We start from the raw sequence: 17,233 nt of genomic DNA on the forward strand, positions 1-17,233 counted from the left end.
CACTGATCACAGCAATTAGACAAAAATGCCACTATTTCTTAAAAACTCAGCAGGTTGTTACTGCTGTGCTATGGCAGTAGGATCGGGAAATCCCAGCTCTGGAGCCATGGCTCCCAGTGCTTGGAGCAGAGGGGATCTGACCTCCTGGACAGACAGTAGGCTTCCTCCCTAAAAGTCTGGGCAGCCTTCCTTAGGGCTTGTGTTGACCCAAGTCAAAATCCAGCTCAGGGTTAGGCACAGGTGAAAAAAACATATCCTCTGGAGACACAGCAATGCTATTTCCAAGTCCTGGTAGGCTTCCTTAGTACTTGGGGCATCAACAGAAAATAATATAAATCTATCCAGTAGTTTCTTCCTTTTACAGGTTCTACATATCTCATAAATTTTTGTTAAATGTATGCTATTCTAACCATCTAGTAGAGGATTGCACCCACAGAAATTATATTCTTGGTTTATGATATGTTGGTATAATATTATTGGTTTATGATCTATGTAGATTAGCATCCGCCAGTTAATTCTTTGAGTTTTTCTCCATCACTTGGTGAAATGGAGCTGCACATATGTGTTTGGAGAAAGCCATGTGGGAATGAAAGCATCCAAGCATCTAAACATGCTGATGTTAGAGCATGCAGAATGGGGATGAAGGACCTAAATAAACCTCCTCACATCCTGTAGGTAACAGACAGCATATGTTATCCTACACATTCAGCATTCTCCAGCAGATTTATGGGTTTTCTGGCTGTTACATGATTTCCTGTGTTGTACAAGAGATTACAATAGATGATTGAGACAAAGCCATGCTGGCAGACTTTCATTCAGTGCTAGGGTATTCATTCTGGTGCGTAACCATCTCCTGAAAGTGACCTTCTGCACTTATCTAAGTCACAGCCACCGTTTTGTTTGACCGTTTTTGTAAATGCAATTTTATTCCTTGAGCATGTGTAAGAGTGATACCATTCCACAGTCAGAAAGATTTTAGGGTTGGGGTTCTCTTCAGCCTTCTTGTATTTACTTGTTTGTTTCTTTATAACATCGTTTCTCCTTGGAAACATGTTTGGCTACACAGGAAGAGTATCCATTGCAATTTATTCTTCCTGACCTTTTGTGAATCTAAAATAAACTGCTTCTTGGAAAGAAACCAGAGGCTCTCCTCTGTGTTCCCTTCAAACAAATCTGGCCTTAAATTGTTTCTATTGGAGACAGCAGGAGCTTCTCTTGAAGTTGATGAAAAGGAAGCAGGACAGAGTAAAATTTTCCATCACTGATTATTTATTTATTTATTTTGCAGTAGTCAGATACTCTTTGAAAAGATTCTGAATTTTTTTCAGACCTCTCTTTTCTTACTGCTGCTGATCCCAGCTGGCTACTTTGACTGTTACACCCTATCCACTCAACATTTTTGTTGCTTTAGCTGAGTATAGAGTTCCCCCTATTCCCAATGTATGTTTTTTTCACTGTGCCAGAGCCCTGAAATGGCTGATGCTATTCACTCTGTTGCATAGCCAGAAGGGATGAGAAGTTGTGCACAGATCGCACTTGTTCCGATGATCACAGTGAAGCATGTCCCAGGCACAGCGTTGACTTGCAGCCTGTGCTTCTCAGGTGGGTTGCTAGAACATGGAGATTGAGGTGGAGTCTGTGCAGGCACAGCATTCCCAATAAGCTCCCAATCTCAGCTCCATCTTTTCCTGGGGAGTTTACTTTGTTTAGGAGAGAAAGTTGGCTGACTTAAGTAGATAACTTCTTGCTTTTGCAGACTGGAGGTGTGTGTTTGGAAGAAGGAGATGAGCTCTGTTGGGCAATGACCATAATGTTCTCAGTCTTAACTATGTGCATCTGTGTTATCTAAGAGGCTTTGGATTGTGCAAAGAACTCAAAAATCACTTTCTAAAATTAGGACATAATGAACCATCCTGAGCATTGTTGGAAAAAACAATGCAATTGGAGGAGATCAGGAAAGGTTCCTTTTTGAAAATTATTTTTAACAATGTGATACATTTTAGTTGGAAGTTGGGGAACAGCTAGGGGCAAAGAGAGAAACATCCCTCCCTTTGGTTAACCTTGAGCGGGAAGTGTGAATCACTGAACTAAATAAAGTTTGTAAAAGATGCTTTGAAAGTATGATGCTACGCCCTATAATTCAGTCAAGAATGAAGGAGGAGGGAAAAGAAAACATCAAGAGTCCCTGCTAATTTTTATATTATTTCCTGGCACATTTCTGTTTCCTTTTTTTTTTTTTTTTTTTTTTTTTTTTTCCAAATTTTCCCCATTATTGACAATAATCATTTTTTCTGTTTTGTTTTGACTTTTTGTCTCTTTATTCATGTCATTTTGTGAGGCTGGTAACATAACCTTAACAGCCATCTTGCTGTCTACAAACAGCAGTGAAGAGAAATGCCAAGAGAGTCCTGTTAGGATTGGAGGACAACAGAGACAGGGTGTATTTTTTTTTTTTTTTTTTTTTTACGTTTTTATTAGGACCTCATGATGTACACATGAAAAATTAATTTCAGAACAAGAAGTGCTCTTCAGATGGTGCCATTTAAATCTGGAGGATGTTAACATTCCTGCTGCATGACAAAGGTCTGCCACCCCCTGTGCTGATACTCATCCTGCTCAGAGGCAATAACATCTAAGGATGAACAGAGGCCGTGGCACCAAATCCTGCTTGAAGGCTACTTTCACAGATTTATCTTGGGATTTTCTAGCATTCCATGTCGGGGGCAATTTGTCCTTCAGGGCTCGGCTGCATGAGTCTTGCTCTTTGCAGGGCTCCAGCTGTTTTGTTAATGTTTGGATGTATGGGGCAGGAAAGTGCCTGCCCCAAAGGTATAAAAATGAAAGCTTCAGCACTGTTTAACAACTACCATTGTAGCCAGGTGACATTGAGAGTGAAAAACCACAGTTTGTATGGATGAACCCACCCCCAGGTCCCCCCCCATGTTGGTGTGCGTGGTGTGGTGGTGGTGGCATGTGGTGATGGGGTGGCAGCAGGCCACCGTGGGGTGCCTGCGTAGCACCCCGAGCCTGCTGGTGGCTGAGCACTACGTACATGGGGTGTGAAACCCATCCCTCAGTCTGCATGGCATTAGGGCTCGTTCAATGGGAGTTTACCAGAGAAAGTGTACATGACTTGCTTAACAACATCCCTCAGAGAATGGAAGCTAGACTGGAGGGTCTGGGATCCGGGGTGTTGCAGCCCTCTTGGAGAGGTACAGGAGAGCAGACATCCATGAAACCAGCTTGTCATCTGCTTTCCCTCTCTGCTTTGCTGCTTAACCCCTTGCTCCTCCTTGTAAAAACAAACACACGCAGCCTGACTTCCAGGTGTTCTTGTTGGTTAAATGTTCCCCACAGCTGATGTGGTCTTGGGGGGCCAAGGCTGTATGCAGGCACGGAAGGAGAGGGGTTTTTATCCTCAGACTGCTGAGCTCTTTGGCACTGTTTAGCCTAGGGGCTGGAATCACACACACATGTAGCTCAGGCACTCCCTGCAGAGCAGTGCTGACCTTTGGATCTGTAGCTCCGCTGTCCCCAGTCCTGGTGCTCTCCCATATGGTTCCTGCTATTCCTGCAAACCCATGCTGGCTTTTTTAAAAGCAAGCGGGGAGTTTCATTGAAGCCAAGGTCACTGACTCCCCAAAAGTCACCTTTTATAATCTGGAAGCAGACTGAGCCAAGGGCAGTGTTTGTGCTTGGGGGGGATGACAGTGTCCCACCACTCCTCATCAGTTACTGAGCACAAGCACACAGCCTAAGCTCAAGGTTTGCTTTGTGTTAGGGTCAGTCTCTGGATCACATTTATAAATATGCTGCTGAGTGGACAGGATTTTCTTTATGTGGGTTTTATGCCAAAACTCTTGGATATTTTATTTTTCTTTGTAGATGTCTGCATGTCCCTTTGTGCACACCTGAAGCTGCCTGCTGTGCCCAGCCTTGAGTTGCCCTCTCCCTCTGCAGAGCATGAGCAAGCATCCAGTAGCCCAGCATGAACACAGAAATTTCTATATATCTTTAAGGTCAGGGAAAGCTGAAAACAAATGACTTCTGACAACTCTTTGGCTTGCAGATACATCTGTAGCACCAAGGATCTGTGGCTGGCTACGTGCTACGGAAACAACCCCCTCGTCTGGCTGCCTTTTGCTTCAGGGCTCTGGCTTCAGCGTACTGCCTCTGAGCACAGCTTCGCTGCTGCAAGAGCTGCCTGGGAAATCACGGCACAGCAGGGCTCAGCTCTTGATCTTGGGACAAAAGACTTCATGCTGGCTCTTCCATGCGAAGCTGGAGTGCCCTGCAGAAGAATTAAGGATTCTGTCCTCCCTCCCTCCACACCTTTTTTTTCGTCTTCTCATAAGAAAGAAATGTGGGTAAAGTTTGAGGGGAAATAGTGTTTGCTGATCTTGTACAAAGCCCAGTTATAAATGACAGCTGGAGGAGCATGACAAGGCATGTAAACTTGAGCTAATAGAAACCGATGTTCCAGCTGACTGTTTATTCAGACATGTCATTGTCAACAAGGAGCCCTTTACAAAGCAGGTATTGTTTGCAGTAACAAGTGCACTACGAAGGTGAACATAGCTCCAAGTTCTGTGACTTGGCCTCCTTAAAAATAAAATTTAAAAAATCCTTGACCCATCATTACACACAACATTGGTAGCATCTAAATACTTACTGACAAGTTTGCATTTTTCAGCTTTAATCAGGCTAATTCTAAATAAGCAAGTGCTCTTTTAATTGCATTGTTCACTTCAGTACCGTTGAAGCCATGTTACTGGCCCAAGCGTACGCATCTGGACTGTCACCTTGAAGTTGTGTCTTTTGATATCACCAGCAAGGCAGAGTCAAGAAACCAGAAAACAGTGGTGTCTCTGTATTTTCTTTTTGTAGAACAAAAGGGAAGACAAATTTTGGTTGGAATTAGGCGATAAGGTCCCTTCCAATCCAAGCCATTCTATGATTCTGATTTTGAGCAGACTGTCACCCTTACTATTCTTGCTTTCCAGCAAAATATCTCTCAGCTAAGCAAACTATAGTGAGACTTCATTTTGAATGAAAATGCAGACTTGTAGCCATTTACACAAAATCCATGCAAGCTATTAAACAGTATAAATGAAACAAAATCTTGAGGCTGAGATGGGCAATGATGCATCCATTCTGTAGAAGTATGAGAGAAATATTCAAGGAGTTTTACTGAACTTTGAATGAATGCATAGCATACATCTTTTTGCCTTTATTTATATTATTTTTTATTAAAAAAAGAATGTCCTCTTGCTACAGATCTGTGTTGACCTCATGGTCACACATGGATGCTGGTGAACTGGGTAAGAGTTGACTGAGAGCTCAGTGGAATTTGAAACAGGACTAAATTTTTAATATAGGTAACAAACTTCATCTATATCAGCCAACTCAATATAGCATCCAGGCTTTGCCTATGGGATTTCCTAAAGTTTATCATGGAATAACGTGTGTGTTTCCAGTGATGCACACTGGAAATCCGCGATCAGTATGTTTATGATTCCACTCTGGCCTAAGAGAGATGCTTAATTTTGCCATCACTCTATTTTTTTTCTCACTTAAAAACAAACAAACAAAAAACCACAACATACTCACTGGTACCTCCCTTGAAAAAATACTGTGAAATTTAATTGTCTGTACAGTTCTTGGAGATCTTTTGGAAAGAAGACTTCTCTGAGATGAATGTTATTTCTGTGCAAGCTTAAGTGATGAACATTGCCATGTGCAGGATTTTGGCTTGGGAGAAAGGAGTCCTGCTATAAACATTATCTCTTGTTCCCTGGCTTACTGGGTCTACAGAGATGGATGCTGTGCAAGGGTGCTGGTAAAGTTTCCTGCCCAGTCTGGGTGCTGATTTAGGGCTAGGCCTGGACATAGTTGGGGTGCACTGTTCACCAGCTAGATCCTTCCCTGGTGTTATTTAATTCCCAAAGTTGAAGCAGAAGCTGTGGGAAAGCAGTCCTGCAGTCTGCTCTTTGAGATAAAGTTTTAATCTCTTCTGTTTTCCTTGGCACTCCTGTTGGCTGGGCACACAGGAAATATGTCTGAGACATTTCTGCACGTGGCACAATTGTGCAGCCTTGGGAGGGCCCTGCTTACCGTGCTCTGCTCTTCGCTTCACCAGAAACAGCACAGAATTTGTGAACCTCTCGGGAGCATAACTTGCTGTTATTCAGAAAGAAATCTGCTGCTAGCCTTAAGGTCCTCTTTACACCAAAGCCAGAGGGTTGGCTGTTGAAATCTTTGTGAAGTAATCTAAGAGGTAAAATGTAAGAAGCCGCTCCTGGAAATAAATGGAAAGAAATTATATATTTCAGTAGACTGGGAACAGAATATGCAAAGCAATTTAAACCAGAGCAACAGTGAGATGGTGGAAGATTTGCTCTCAGGTGTTTGCATTTTTCTTTATCAACTTAACACATGACCAAATTGCTGACATTAAGTCCAAGAAGTGTATGCCCAGACCTCTGCAGGCAGTGACAAACTCTCTCAGGTGCTGTCTACACCCGAATTTGGACTCCACTAGCTGCATCTGTGCTTATGTACTGTGCTTGCTAGCAAAGCATTTGACAAAGTTTCCTGGCTTGTGTAGGCAGCAATTAATTGGTTTATACATGTTTATACTGGACAGAAACAAAGCCCTTGTTAATAAGAACCATGCATGAAAATGGTTTTGGCAAAAAATCTGGGCTCGAAGAATACAGGCTGGAAAGCCTGTACCTGAAGTCACCTAAGCAATAAATCTTGATTCCTTTTGCTTTCATTAAGTGGTATCTTTGAATTTTTACAATGGACCTGCGAGCAGCATACACGTATCAGCATCAATCCCTGCCCTGATGCAGGCTGTACTGTTGAGGTGGGTGCATTGCCCATGCGTGCATCCCCAAGGGCTCTCTGCCTCCACATCATCCAGATATGGAGGGACAGGCAAACCTCGTGGAGATATGCTTTAAGCATATCTCCTCTTTAACCCCTTCTTCCCTCTCTCACTCTGCAGCACTTAAGCAGCTTTGCCAGTCTGGAAGGGTAGGGCATTGCAAGGTATCTTCAGTAACGAAGGGTATCCCTACTAAGAGCCCAGTTTTAGGAAGAACTTTTGAAATTCCTAGACTAAAGCCAGACATGCTTTTTCTGAAGGTGTTTTTGCTGAAAGGTTAATTATGTGGTTGTTATCGTCCAAGAGCGAAATGATGTCATCAGTGTACATCAAGTCACTTGTCTCTAGAAGGGTTAAGGCAAAGAAAACTGTGAGTCATTAGAAAGTAATTCCCTTATTTGAAGCACACACGAAACAAGAGTCTGGATGGCAAAGGAACAAAGCCTCATTCTTTCATGTGTGTTTGCTGAACGCCTTAGTGTCTTAGATAAAGAACAAGTATCTACTAGTGGATTAACATTATGAAAAAGTCAGGATTAAAAAAAAAATAAATCTCAGTGAGGCTGTGTAATTGAAGCTCTGCATCAGTTCAAAAGCTTCGGCCAGTAAGCTCCTGGCCACCAACTAATTCACGTATTTTGTGACAAGAAGGCAGAATGCTAATCATCAGGGCAGCATATGGAGGGGGAGAAAGAGAGGGCTGCACGGGTATTCGGTGACAACCATCCCGACTTCAGAGGCAGTACAGAGGGCTATTAATATATTCCCTTGCCCTGGCTAAGAGTGCTGACCTCACTTCTAATCCTGCCCCTCCGGGGTACTTAATTTCCAGCATTGCTCTACCCAGTCAGGCCTGTTTAACAATTTCTTTTCTGAGTTAGTCTCTTTGAAGAGGCCCTATTTTCTGTTCAGTGACATGAAAGAGATACTGATGTTGATTATCAAAGGCATGTGCTCCAAACCACCAAGCGTCTAATGCCCAAGGGAGGTAATATTATCTCTGCCTTCAGCGTTTACATCCTCCCTCCAAGAAAGATGTGGTGGTTAACTAGCACATCATTTTTCCTTCCTACTAATTTTACATGAGCTATTAATCAGAGGGGAAAATTAACTAATTCTTCGGCTTGTAGGTCATGCTAGGGCAGCTCTCATCTAGATTAAAAGGACTGTGGACTGGTGCAAAGTCAGCTGTGTTGTACTCTGCAGCCAGGCAGGTTTATGTGCGCTCTTTTCACCCTACTGTACCACAAAAGTCTCACTATGTTCTCTCAGTGCCCATGACTCTTCCTGCCCTGCCCAGTGACCACAAACATTAGTACAACAGCTGGAGGGCTGGTTGCCCCCACCTGGAAGGAGCCCATGGCACAGGGCAAAGATCAGTCGATATCTGCCCACTCACCCTGGAGGACAGAAGGTCTCGTGAAGAAGGAGCATGCTCTTGGGCATTTACCACTTGACGACGAGGCCTGTGGCCTGTCTACAGAGCAAGACTCATTGCCTGAGCTCTTAACCCAGAAACTACCTACAGTATCATAGAAATGATACTACCTACAGTAACATAGAAATGATACTGTAGGTAGGTGGTGTTGAGAGGTGAAAAGGGGGAAGCTGTTCATCTTTTAAATGAAACTGTTGCTCAGGGTTTTTTTCTACAGGGTTTCCTCAGTCACTGACTGAGGAAATTAATCTGATTCAGGGCTGCAGAGAGAGTTTTGGCTCAGCTTAATTGCATAAAGTAATGACAGTTGGCACCTTGCTGAAACTCTTTTCTTGATGCCAGGATGTCTGTGCATGTGCAACACTTTGTCCTTTCAAGGCAGTGAGTCAAGTGTTGTCCTGCCATATGAGGTTTACTGTGAAACAACAGCTATACTGGACATCCACAGTAAATAGCATACTTTTTACTGTAGATGTATCTATCTAAAATCAGTGGCTCAAGTGGTGTTCTCTAAATTTATGCAGATTAATATTACAAAAATGAAAGATTCTTTTTGAGATGGGAATTGAATGCAAACCTACTACACCTTGTATTTCTCTGCAGGAGATTTTTTTTTATCTCACTCTTAATGTACACTCTGACTTCCAAGATGATGCAAGTAAGCAAACCCAGTAGGCTGGATCAGCAATTTTTAAACTTTTGCCTATTTCAAGATATCAAAAAATACTGTATTCAAAGAAGTTGTGTGCTTAAAAGATCCACACAAGTGTGTACACAAATCTATACAGTTAATATTTTGAATTAAGTAATTTCAAGATGTGTGTGTGTTAATAATGAAAACAATCTTATGTATAGATAGGCTCATTGAATCTTTGTTTGCTATATTATTTTGGCTAATGGGCTTTAAGTTGGCAAAAATAGGTCATATAGGCAGCTATATAGATTTAGCCCTATTTAGGTTGGTCAGGTACACTTTTTGAGCTGAATACCAAAAACTCAAGTGAAGAGAACCTAATCTCTTTTCAGTGAAATATGGCCATGTAAATTTTTATAACATTTTACAAATAAATTGTATCAGGACACTGATTAAACACTTAGAAAGGTGTCATTTTAACAGCGTGTCTGAAAATACAGTGAACTCAAACATTTCCACTAACACTACCAATACATGCATTGTATGCAACTGTTGTCAGTTTTTCTTTTTTGTTGTTGTTATTCTTTTGTTTCTTTGTTTTTGATAAAGATGCAAATGTGCATGCAATATCTTCTGTAATTATTGCAGCTGGGCAAGCACAAAGGACTTCTGGCAGCATGGCTCTCTGACCTGCAGGTATTCTTGCTGCAATGTCAAACCTTTCTGCTGATTCGTTGTGGACCTGCCCTTGCTGTACTCAGACCTCAGATGTTCATTCCTCCTCTGTAAGAACTGTCCCAAAATATTTTTTGATTAGCAAAATATTATTTTGACTGAAATATCAACACTTCAATCAAGACATTCAAGCTTTTACTATTTCCAATTTTTGTCCATTATTTAGAGTGCAAAATATAAATAAAAACCTACTTTAGTATGCTTGCTTGGTAGCATACTGCTACCAGCTAATGAGTAATCCCTTCACAACTAAACTTGCCAAGGAGATTCTGATAGGAAACACAAAAATAACATGTTAGGAGCAAATTTTCATGATGTGGCTTCTTAAAGTGTTTGGAATTGGTCTTCCAAAACAGCATTCAGCAGTGTTTGCCTCAGTCTTGATTATTCCCAGATTGAAAGGACATCACAATGGTTTCAGACAGTTCACTTCTGGTGGAGACTGATTTTACTCAATTATGCGTTTATATATATAAAAACATTTTACAATGCCAACACTTAGCCCTGGAATAAAGGACAATGGCAGTGGAGTATGCAAGTGTGTATAAAACTGTTCTGATGAGGTCTACACTGGGTAGATAAAAACAAACAAACAAAAAAAACACCTTCTACAGGAAGGAAAAAAAAAAAAAAAAAAGGTATAAATGCAGTTTTATCTTGATTTGGAAACCAAGTGTCCTGGCTCATCACCAGCATCAGACTTCTGTTCTTTTGTGCAACCCCTGGAAAGTCCTACCTTGGACCAAGGCCACTGGGAAATAACTAGAGGCTGCCACTGATCCAGAAAACAGGGGGAATTGATATACGGCAGGACAGGAGCTAACCAGACTAAATGAACCTCTTTTCCTCAGTTGTGACTTGGAGGGAGACATGGAAAGAGCTAGCATATAGTCCAATCTCATGCTGAAAGTAGGGAAGGCCTCTGATGACAAATCCACAGAGGTCTGAACTTAATGTGAAATGCCATTATAACATTGGGTGATGTGTTTTCCAAAAAATCTCTTTTTGCACTAGGAGAGTAGGTGGTTTTTGTAGGATGCTTTTAGAGTTCAAATATTCCTTGTTCCAAGCAAAAGCAAGTAACTTTACCTCATTTTGATGTGATGTATTACAAATAATATATAGATGTTTTCTGATCCAGATAATTTCACTTGTGGCCTACAGGTGTATATAAAATATACGTATTCCATTTAAAATATATATATATAAAATTCTAAATGCTTTAGCAATTTATCTTGCTTTGGGCTTTTCAGACCAGCTGTGAACTAATTAAAGTGTTAATCTATATAGCTCTTATGCTGATAATGGCAGAGTTATAACAGAAAGACTATGCAGCAACATCTCTAACAACATGCATTCACACATGAGACTGAAAATGAAGATTTTTTTTTGAATGGGCAAGCTGTGCAGCTCTGGATAGCTGTATCCTCTTACCTTCCATAATCTGCTGCATAAAGCTTGTTTTGAAAATGAAGACTTTTCCGGGATAAAGTACTGGTTTTGAGGCCAGTAGCTTTGTAAGAGTGGAACTCAGTAGCATACCAGCATTTCAATGATTTGCACATAATTTTGATGAGATCTTTCCTTTTTTGAGGGGAGTTTTTCTGGAATTGATTCATTTCGTGTTTTCTTCATGCAAAATACTCAATTCCTGATCTCAATACCACTGGAATACATGGATCTTTGATGAGATCTCTCACACATAATTCGGTGTATGTTAGCCTGCTGTGAGCAGGCTACTTGATAACCATGTGAATGCTATGCAGACCATGCCTAGCTGAAGACTGAGTAAAACAGAATTTCTAATATTTGGTGGTATCTACCTCCATTAGATTGATATGGTCAAAATGCCTCCAACTTTTTCAGAATTTTTCTTGTAGGCAGTATATAGATTTTTCCACTGATGCAATTTCTACCACTGAGTCCACCCAGTTGGCTGAGTTAGGCCCATTTTTGATCACTTGACTGTCTGTGAATCAGCTGATTAACCACCACAGTCAACACCACCCATTCTACCAATAAGCTGGGTATCTGCAAGCAATTACAGAGCAGGACATTTAGGCAGAGCATGCTCTTACCTAGAATGAACTCACGTTCTATTTTTCTTTCCTCATATCCTTATCATATAATTGTTGAGTTCAAAGGATGTCCTGATTTTCTTGGTTCTCTGGCTGTGAAATTTTGCTGTTGGTCTGCTCAGTGCTCTTAGACAATGCTTGATTCTTTTACATGCTGGAAGGAACAGTAACTGAGTTTATTTTTTAGTATCTTGAGTTGTTATAAGAATTTCTGGGGCCAAGCGTGGCCTCAGAGAACATTCATCCCCTGTGCCCTCATGTGGCTAAATTCACAATTAGATAAGGACATCTGTGCTGCTTAATCTGAATAGTTTTGTGACCTACTAACGAGGAAGGCAGTTTCCTCTACTTTTCTTTACTCCCTCCTGAAGCCAGATTTTTTTTTCCTGGATTTGCTCATATGACAGTAATATTCCATCATCATAAATTTGTGTTACAGTGCTGTGCTTTTTCATGCCAAGCTTCCCTGCAGATCTTTTTGCCAGCTTCTGTTATAGGATTTATTTTACCAAATATAATTAAGAAGGTGGTTTGAAGGATCCATACCAAAAATCATGATTTTTCTGAGCCCACTTTCCCTGTGCTTAAATTGCTGGGGAGAGATATGAAAAAACATTATATAATTTATCAAAAATTGAAACTGATTTAGATAGTCCATCTCCTATTACACTGCTCATCCAAGCTCGGCAACCATCAGAGAAATGCTGGTGGTCTCGAAGATGAACCAATATGTTTTTCCAGTTTACAGCTTTTGATTGGAGACACAGTTGGCCCTATAACTCTTTTTTCTGGGCAGAATTTTTGCATGCAAAGCAACAAGTACAACCTGTGGTCAGAGAGTAATGCAACCATTCTCAGTCAGCTATTTCATCCTTATGCTATCATCTTTCAGTCCTTCTGTGCAGTACAAAATGACACTTGGATGGTTTCAAACAGATTTGTTATTGTCATTTGAATTATGACACAGCTGAAGGCTTTGATCAGCACAGCAGGCAAAAAGGCTGCTGGCAGTATGGAGAAACCAATTAAAACCAAACATGCTCCTAAAATTAAAAGCTGTAAATCCAAAATTAATCCTCTAAGCCCCCTGATCCCCTACATAATTCTCAGTTACGATCACAACTCTTGAAGAAATAGCATAGTATATTAACACAGGAACCAGGAATAAAATCACGTTCCATTTCTAAGTCATCTTACACCTTGCAATTCTGTTCCAACCTACTGAGATGCAAATGGAAGAATAAAATTAACAGCAATACACTGCCTCCTCCCCCATGTTTGCTTATTAGAACAAGACAAGCTGGGCTGCTGACCACCACTTTGGCACAAATATTAACATAATCTTAAGCTCACACTTCTTATTTTGCCACTGATCCAGTGAAATCTACTTCAAGAGGATCTGAGTAAAAGCAGAATGGAAAGCTCCTCTGGACTCATACACTAAACATGGGAAGAGTCTATAAGAAAGTGAAGATCTAGGTCAGTGTGGTCTGCAAGAAGTGGTGTGGTCCATAATCTTCCACACTGTGACCCCAAGCAGGAAATGGAAGAGCAGGAGAAACAGCTCATTCCTGGTAAACTCCACACATATTAGACATCTCCTGGTGTACCCATGTGTGCTAAGCCACCATCAGACTCGTCCAGAAGAAATGGATGTCATCTTGCAATTGTATCCATATCCCAAAAAAGCATCTGGCCCCAGTAATAAAAACATTTGCCCACCGTGAGCTACAGGCTGGCTTTTCCTGGTGGGTGTTAAATTAAGCAAAACCATACTGCTGTGGGATCAGAGCCAATGAGTTTCTACTACAAGTAGCCTGCTGTTTCTCCAGGATGGACAGGAATGAACCCTAGCCCCAGGGGAAGAAAGGCAGTGGGGCTGTTCTTAAGGTAGGTCTTGCACAACCGCAGGAGGAAGAAGAGCAGCTTCTGCGTAAACAGCCAAGCCAGAGGATCTCCCAGGAGCAGCCAGGCTACTGGCCAAGACTTCTTTTTCCTGGTGATTTATTCTGCCTGTGACCACATCTGAGTTGTCGTTTCAAAGCAAAGTCATTCAGTCCTTCTTCTGGGACAGAGCTCACCCCTGCGGCATCCTTCTGTGCTGCCTGCTTGCTGCTGAGGAAGCCCTCCCTGCACAGTCACGCCATACCCTTGCTGGTGACCACATGCACACTATCGCCTGCAGTTGTTGCAAGAACCAGTTGCTTGCTTGGGGCTGAAACAACAGCATTCATTGTACAAGTTCATGTAGCTCCTCCTCAGTCCCCAAATCCACATGGAGGAAATTGTGAGAGAAGCCGCTTGGCCTGTGGTGCTTGCCCGTGGTGTGTGCTCCTGTTTGCTAGCACAGCAAGTGCTCTGACAGAGTTTTGAAACAAACACTTAAGGGGAAGAGGCTAGGGAGGCATTCATAGTTATGCTGCTCCTGCACTTCTTCAGTCATGGCAGATTTCACCACATTGTGGGCAACAGAGCAGTAGAGTGTTGGCTCTTCCAAGCCTTTTACGTGTTTATGTGGTTCTTAGGGAGAAGAGCTCTCTTCTCCTCACTTGACCTGTTGTACCCCGCTGCATTTCCTTTGACTTTTGATGAGCATGAGGAGCTGCTCTTGTAAGCAGGCAAGTGTTCAGCCAGGCAGCCTTGCTGCCTACAGTCCACCTCAGGGCTTGAAAGTCTCCACAGGTGTCTTCACCTCATCCCCGGTGCTCATCCACTTGTCTGAGGGGACTAGAAGCCTGTGAGAGGATGAAGGGCAGGGAAGCAACAAAGGAGAAATAGGAGGGGAAAAACAGAATGACTTTGAGGTGTGAAAAAGGGAAGGTGGAAGTAAGAAATGATCCACTTGCAGGTTCCCCAGGCACTTTACCTGTCTCTGTGACTGTATACCATCCTACCAGGTATTCTGAGTATACTGCTGTGTCATGTAGACTTCTGAACAAGGCAGTGGGAACCAATGAGGCTGAGGATACAGCTGCAGTCATTAGCTCTACTTTGACAGGGTAGGTTAACATGCAGATGTTATTCACTGTCCTTTGCATTTCTTAATCTGTGAGCTTTCTCTCATGTAAATACCATTGACTGCACCTAAGGTATGGAAAGGCACCATAACTGGGTCCTATGGGGCAAGAGGTGGGTGGAAAGAGAGCTTAAAAATGATGTAGGAAAGGAAAAGAGAAGTCCATTGTGAAAGGTTTGGTGCTGCACTGGCTGTACTTTGAGGAGAGTTTCATGATATTTACCAATCACAGTCTTCCCCCTCAGCCCTCTTCCCATTTCGTAGCAAAGTCCTGTATTTGCTCCTACTCTGAGTTCAGCAAGCTCAATGAGTGAATGAACAGTTTATACACAGCATGGAATGCTAAAAACAAACTTTCATAAATGGATTCCACTCTATAATTGTCCAATTAAGAAATTGCAGCAGCTTTACAAACCAAGTGATACTAGACTTGGGCAAGCCAAGTGATCGAAGGTACAGCCAAGCCATAGTGAAACAAACCAAAAAATAGGAGATCAGCCAGCCAAGCTGACTAAATGCATAGAGTATGAAAAAGAAAATACATAATAGATATATGAGGTCACTGTGGCTGCCAAGAAATGGTGCCAAAATATCCTTGCTGGCCTGACTTCCCTTGGCTCAGACCTAAATGTGGATGCTGAACTGAGACCAGACTAGGCATTCAGCATGAGCCTGGCCTCCTCCTTCATTGGCTCAACTGCTCATCCTTGAGAGAATGCTTGAGCTGCTTTTGTTACAGAGACTGCTTGTCCATAAAGACAACAAGCTGAATGGTCTGATCTCCCCTCATTGCCCCTGAAATGAGGCCACCTTTCAAGGTTTCATCGGGATCAAATTTGCTGATGTTATAACAGTAATTTCCATTTCTGATTTTTCAGCTGTGATCTTAATCCTGACAGCTAGAGCTACTGAAAGGACACAGATCTTGCTGTCTTCTTCATTTGTTCTTCTCCTGTCTTGCACCAAATGTTGTAGGTTTTGAAAAACGTTGAATGTATGGTGAATGGTCCCAAAGGATGAATGTATTCTGAACGTCAAAGTGAGGTAAAAGAACTTTTTTAGTGTTTTTAATTTCTTTAATGGGATTCCTCATCAAGATCAATAGATGGCAGTCAGTTTTCTACAAGGTATTTTGTTCAAATACCTATGCATTATGGGAAATGTTTGTGTTTTTCTATCCAAGTAGAAAGAAAAATCTCCTGCAGGATTACCTGCACAGAAAGGCAAAAACTAAGTACCATTCTCTGAGGATTTCAGTCAAGGATTGAGGGCATACACAGGGAATTTGGTGACTGTAGACAAAACTATTGACCAGATGCTTTACTGTGAATACCAACAAGTAAAGCAACTCCATATATATAAACATATTTCATATCAGATATTGGACTGTCTCTAGAGTCCCTCAGCTTCCTGCTCCTTCTGCTTACAATGCTTGTTGGCAAGAGGGGCTAGTGACACAAAAATAGATAAGAAGAGTCAAAAAACAAACAAACAAACAAACAAAACAAACAACAACAACAAAAAAACACCCACCCTGAATCAGCAGTACTAAGTTCTATGGGTTCTTTTCATTGCCAGCTGAGGGTTTTGGATGAAGGTTTTCCTGAATTAGAAATGAGTAAAAAATGTAATGTTTGGCTCCGAATACAGATTTTATATGCCTCAAAAAAGAAGGGCATTTAGATGTGATTCTTATATGCCAAACAAATGTTAAAGTGATTGGGATTACTTATGTGATAATTGTTTTTCTTCAGGGCAAAATGGTAATTGGAAAAAACAAGAACCATGACTGATCTTTTAGTTTGTAATTACCTTTATAGATACACAATTGCATGCTTGGCTCTGGCAATTGAAATTGTTTTATTTGCTTTTCTTTGTGCATGTTGCCTGTAATTACTGCATCTGCGCACAGAAGACTCTATGTTGTTGTTTTGTAAGACCAAAAGAACCAGGGGGCCTTTGGTTTAGTTGCTGGATAATTTCAAAGAGATGTTGAATACAAGATAATTCCTAAGGAATTGCCTGCTTTGTTGATTTGCTTTCATTATATTTCTTCTCCCTCTCTCTATATATTTCTTTTTTTCTATCTTTCTTTAAGGGTGTGGGATGGGAGGAGAGATGGCAAGAGCTTACTGACTTATTTACTACTCACAGAGGAGTTCAAGCATTTCTCCATCTGCTCTAAGTATTGTGGAATGTTGCTAACAATTGCAAATTATTTTATGCTTCTTTTGCAATCTGCTTGAGCTGCATGACTCAAATCCGTGGTTGTTTTGCTATTGTCATGACTGGGTGGAAGCTGAGATCTTAAGTATGTGATGCTGAAGTGTACTTCCCTCTTAGTCACATGCAGGCCTTCCTTAGTCCTGCAGACAAATTCAGTAGTATGTCCTCTGACTTTCTGAAAACAAATGAATGGATGAAAAGTACTGGTCAAAAC

Source organism: Oxyura jamaicensis, chromosome 2, assembly GCF_011077185.1.
Source record: "Oxyura jamaicensis isolate SHBP4307 breed ruddy duck chromosome 2, BPBGC_Ojam_1.0, whole genome shotgun sequence".
Lineage (NCBI taxonomy): Eukaryota > Metazoa > Chordata > Aves > Anseriformes > Anatidae > Oxyura > Oxyura jamaicensis.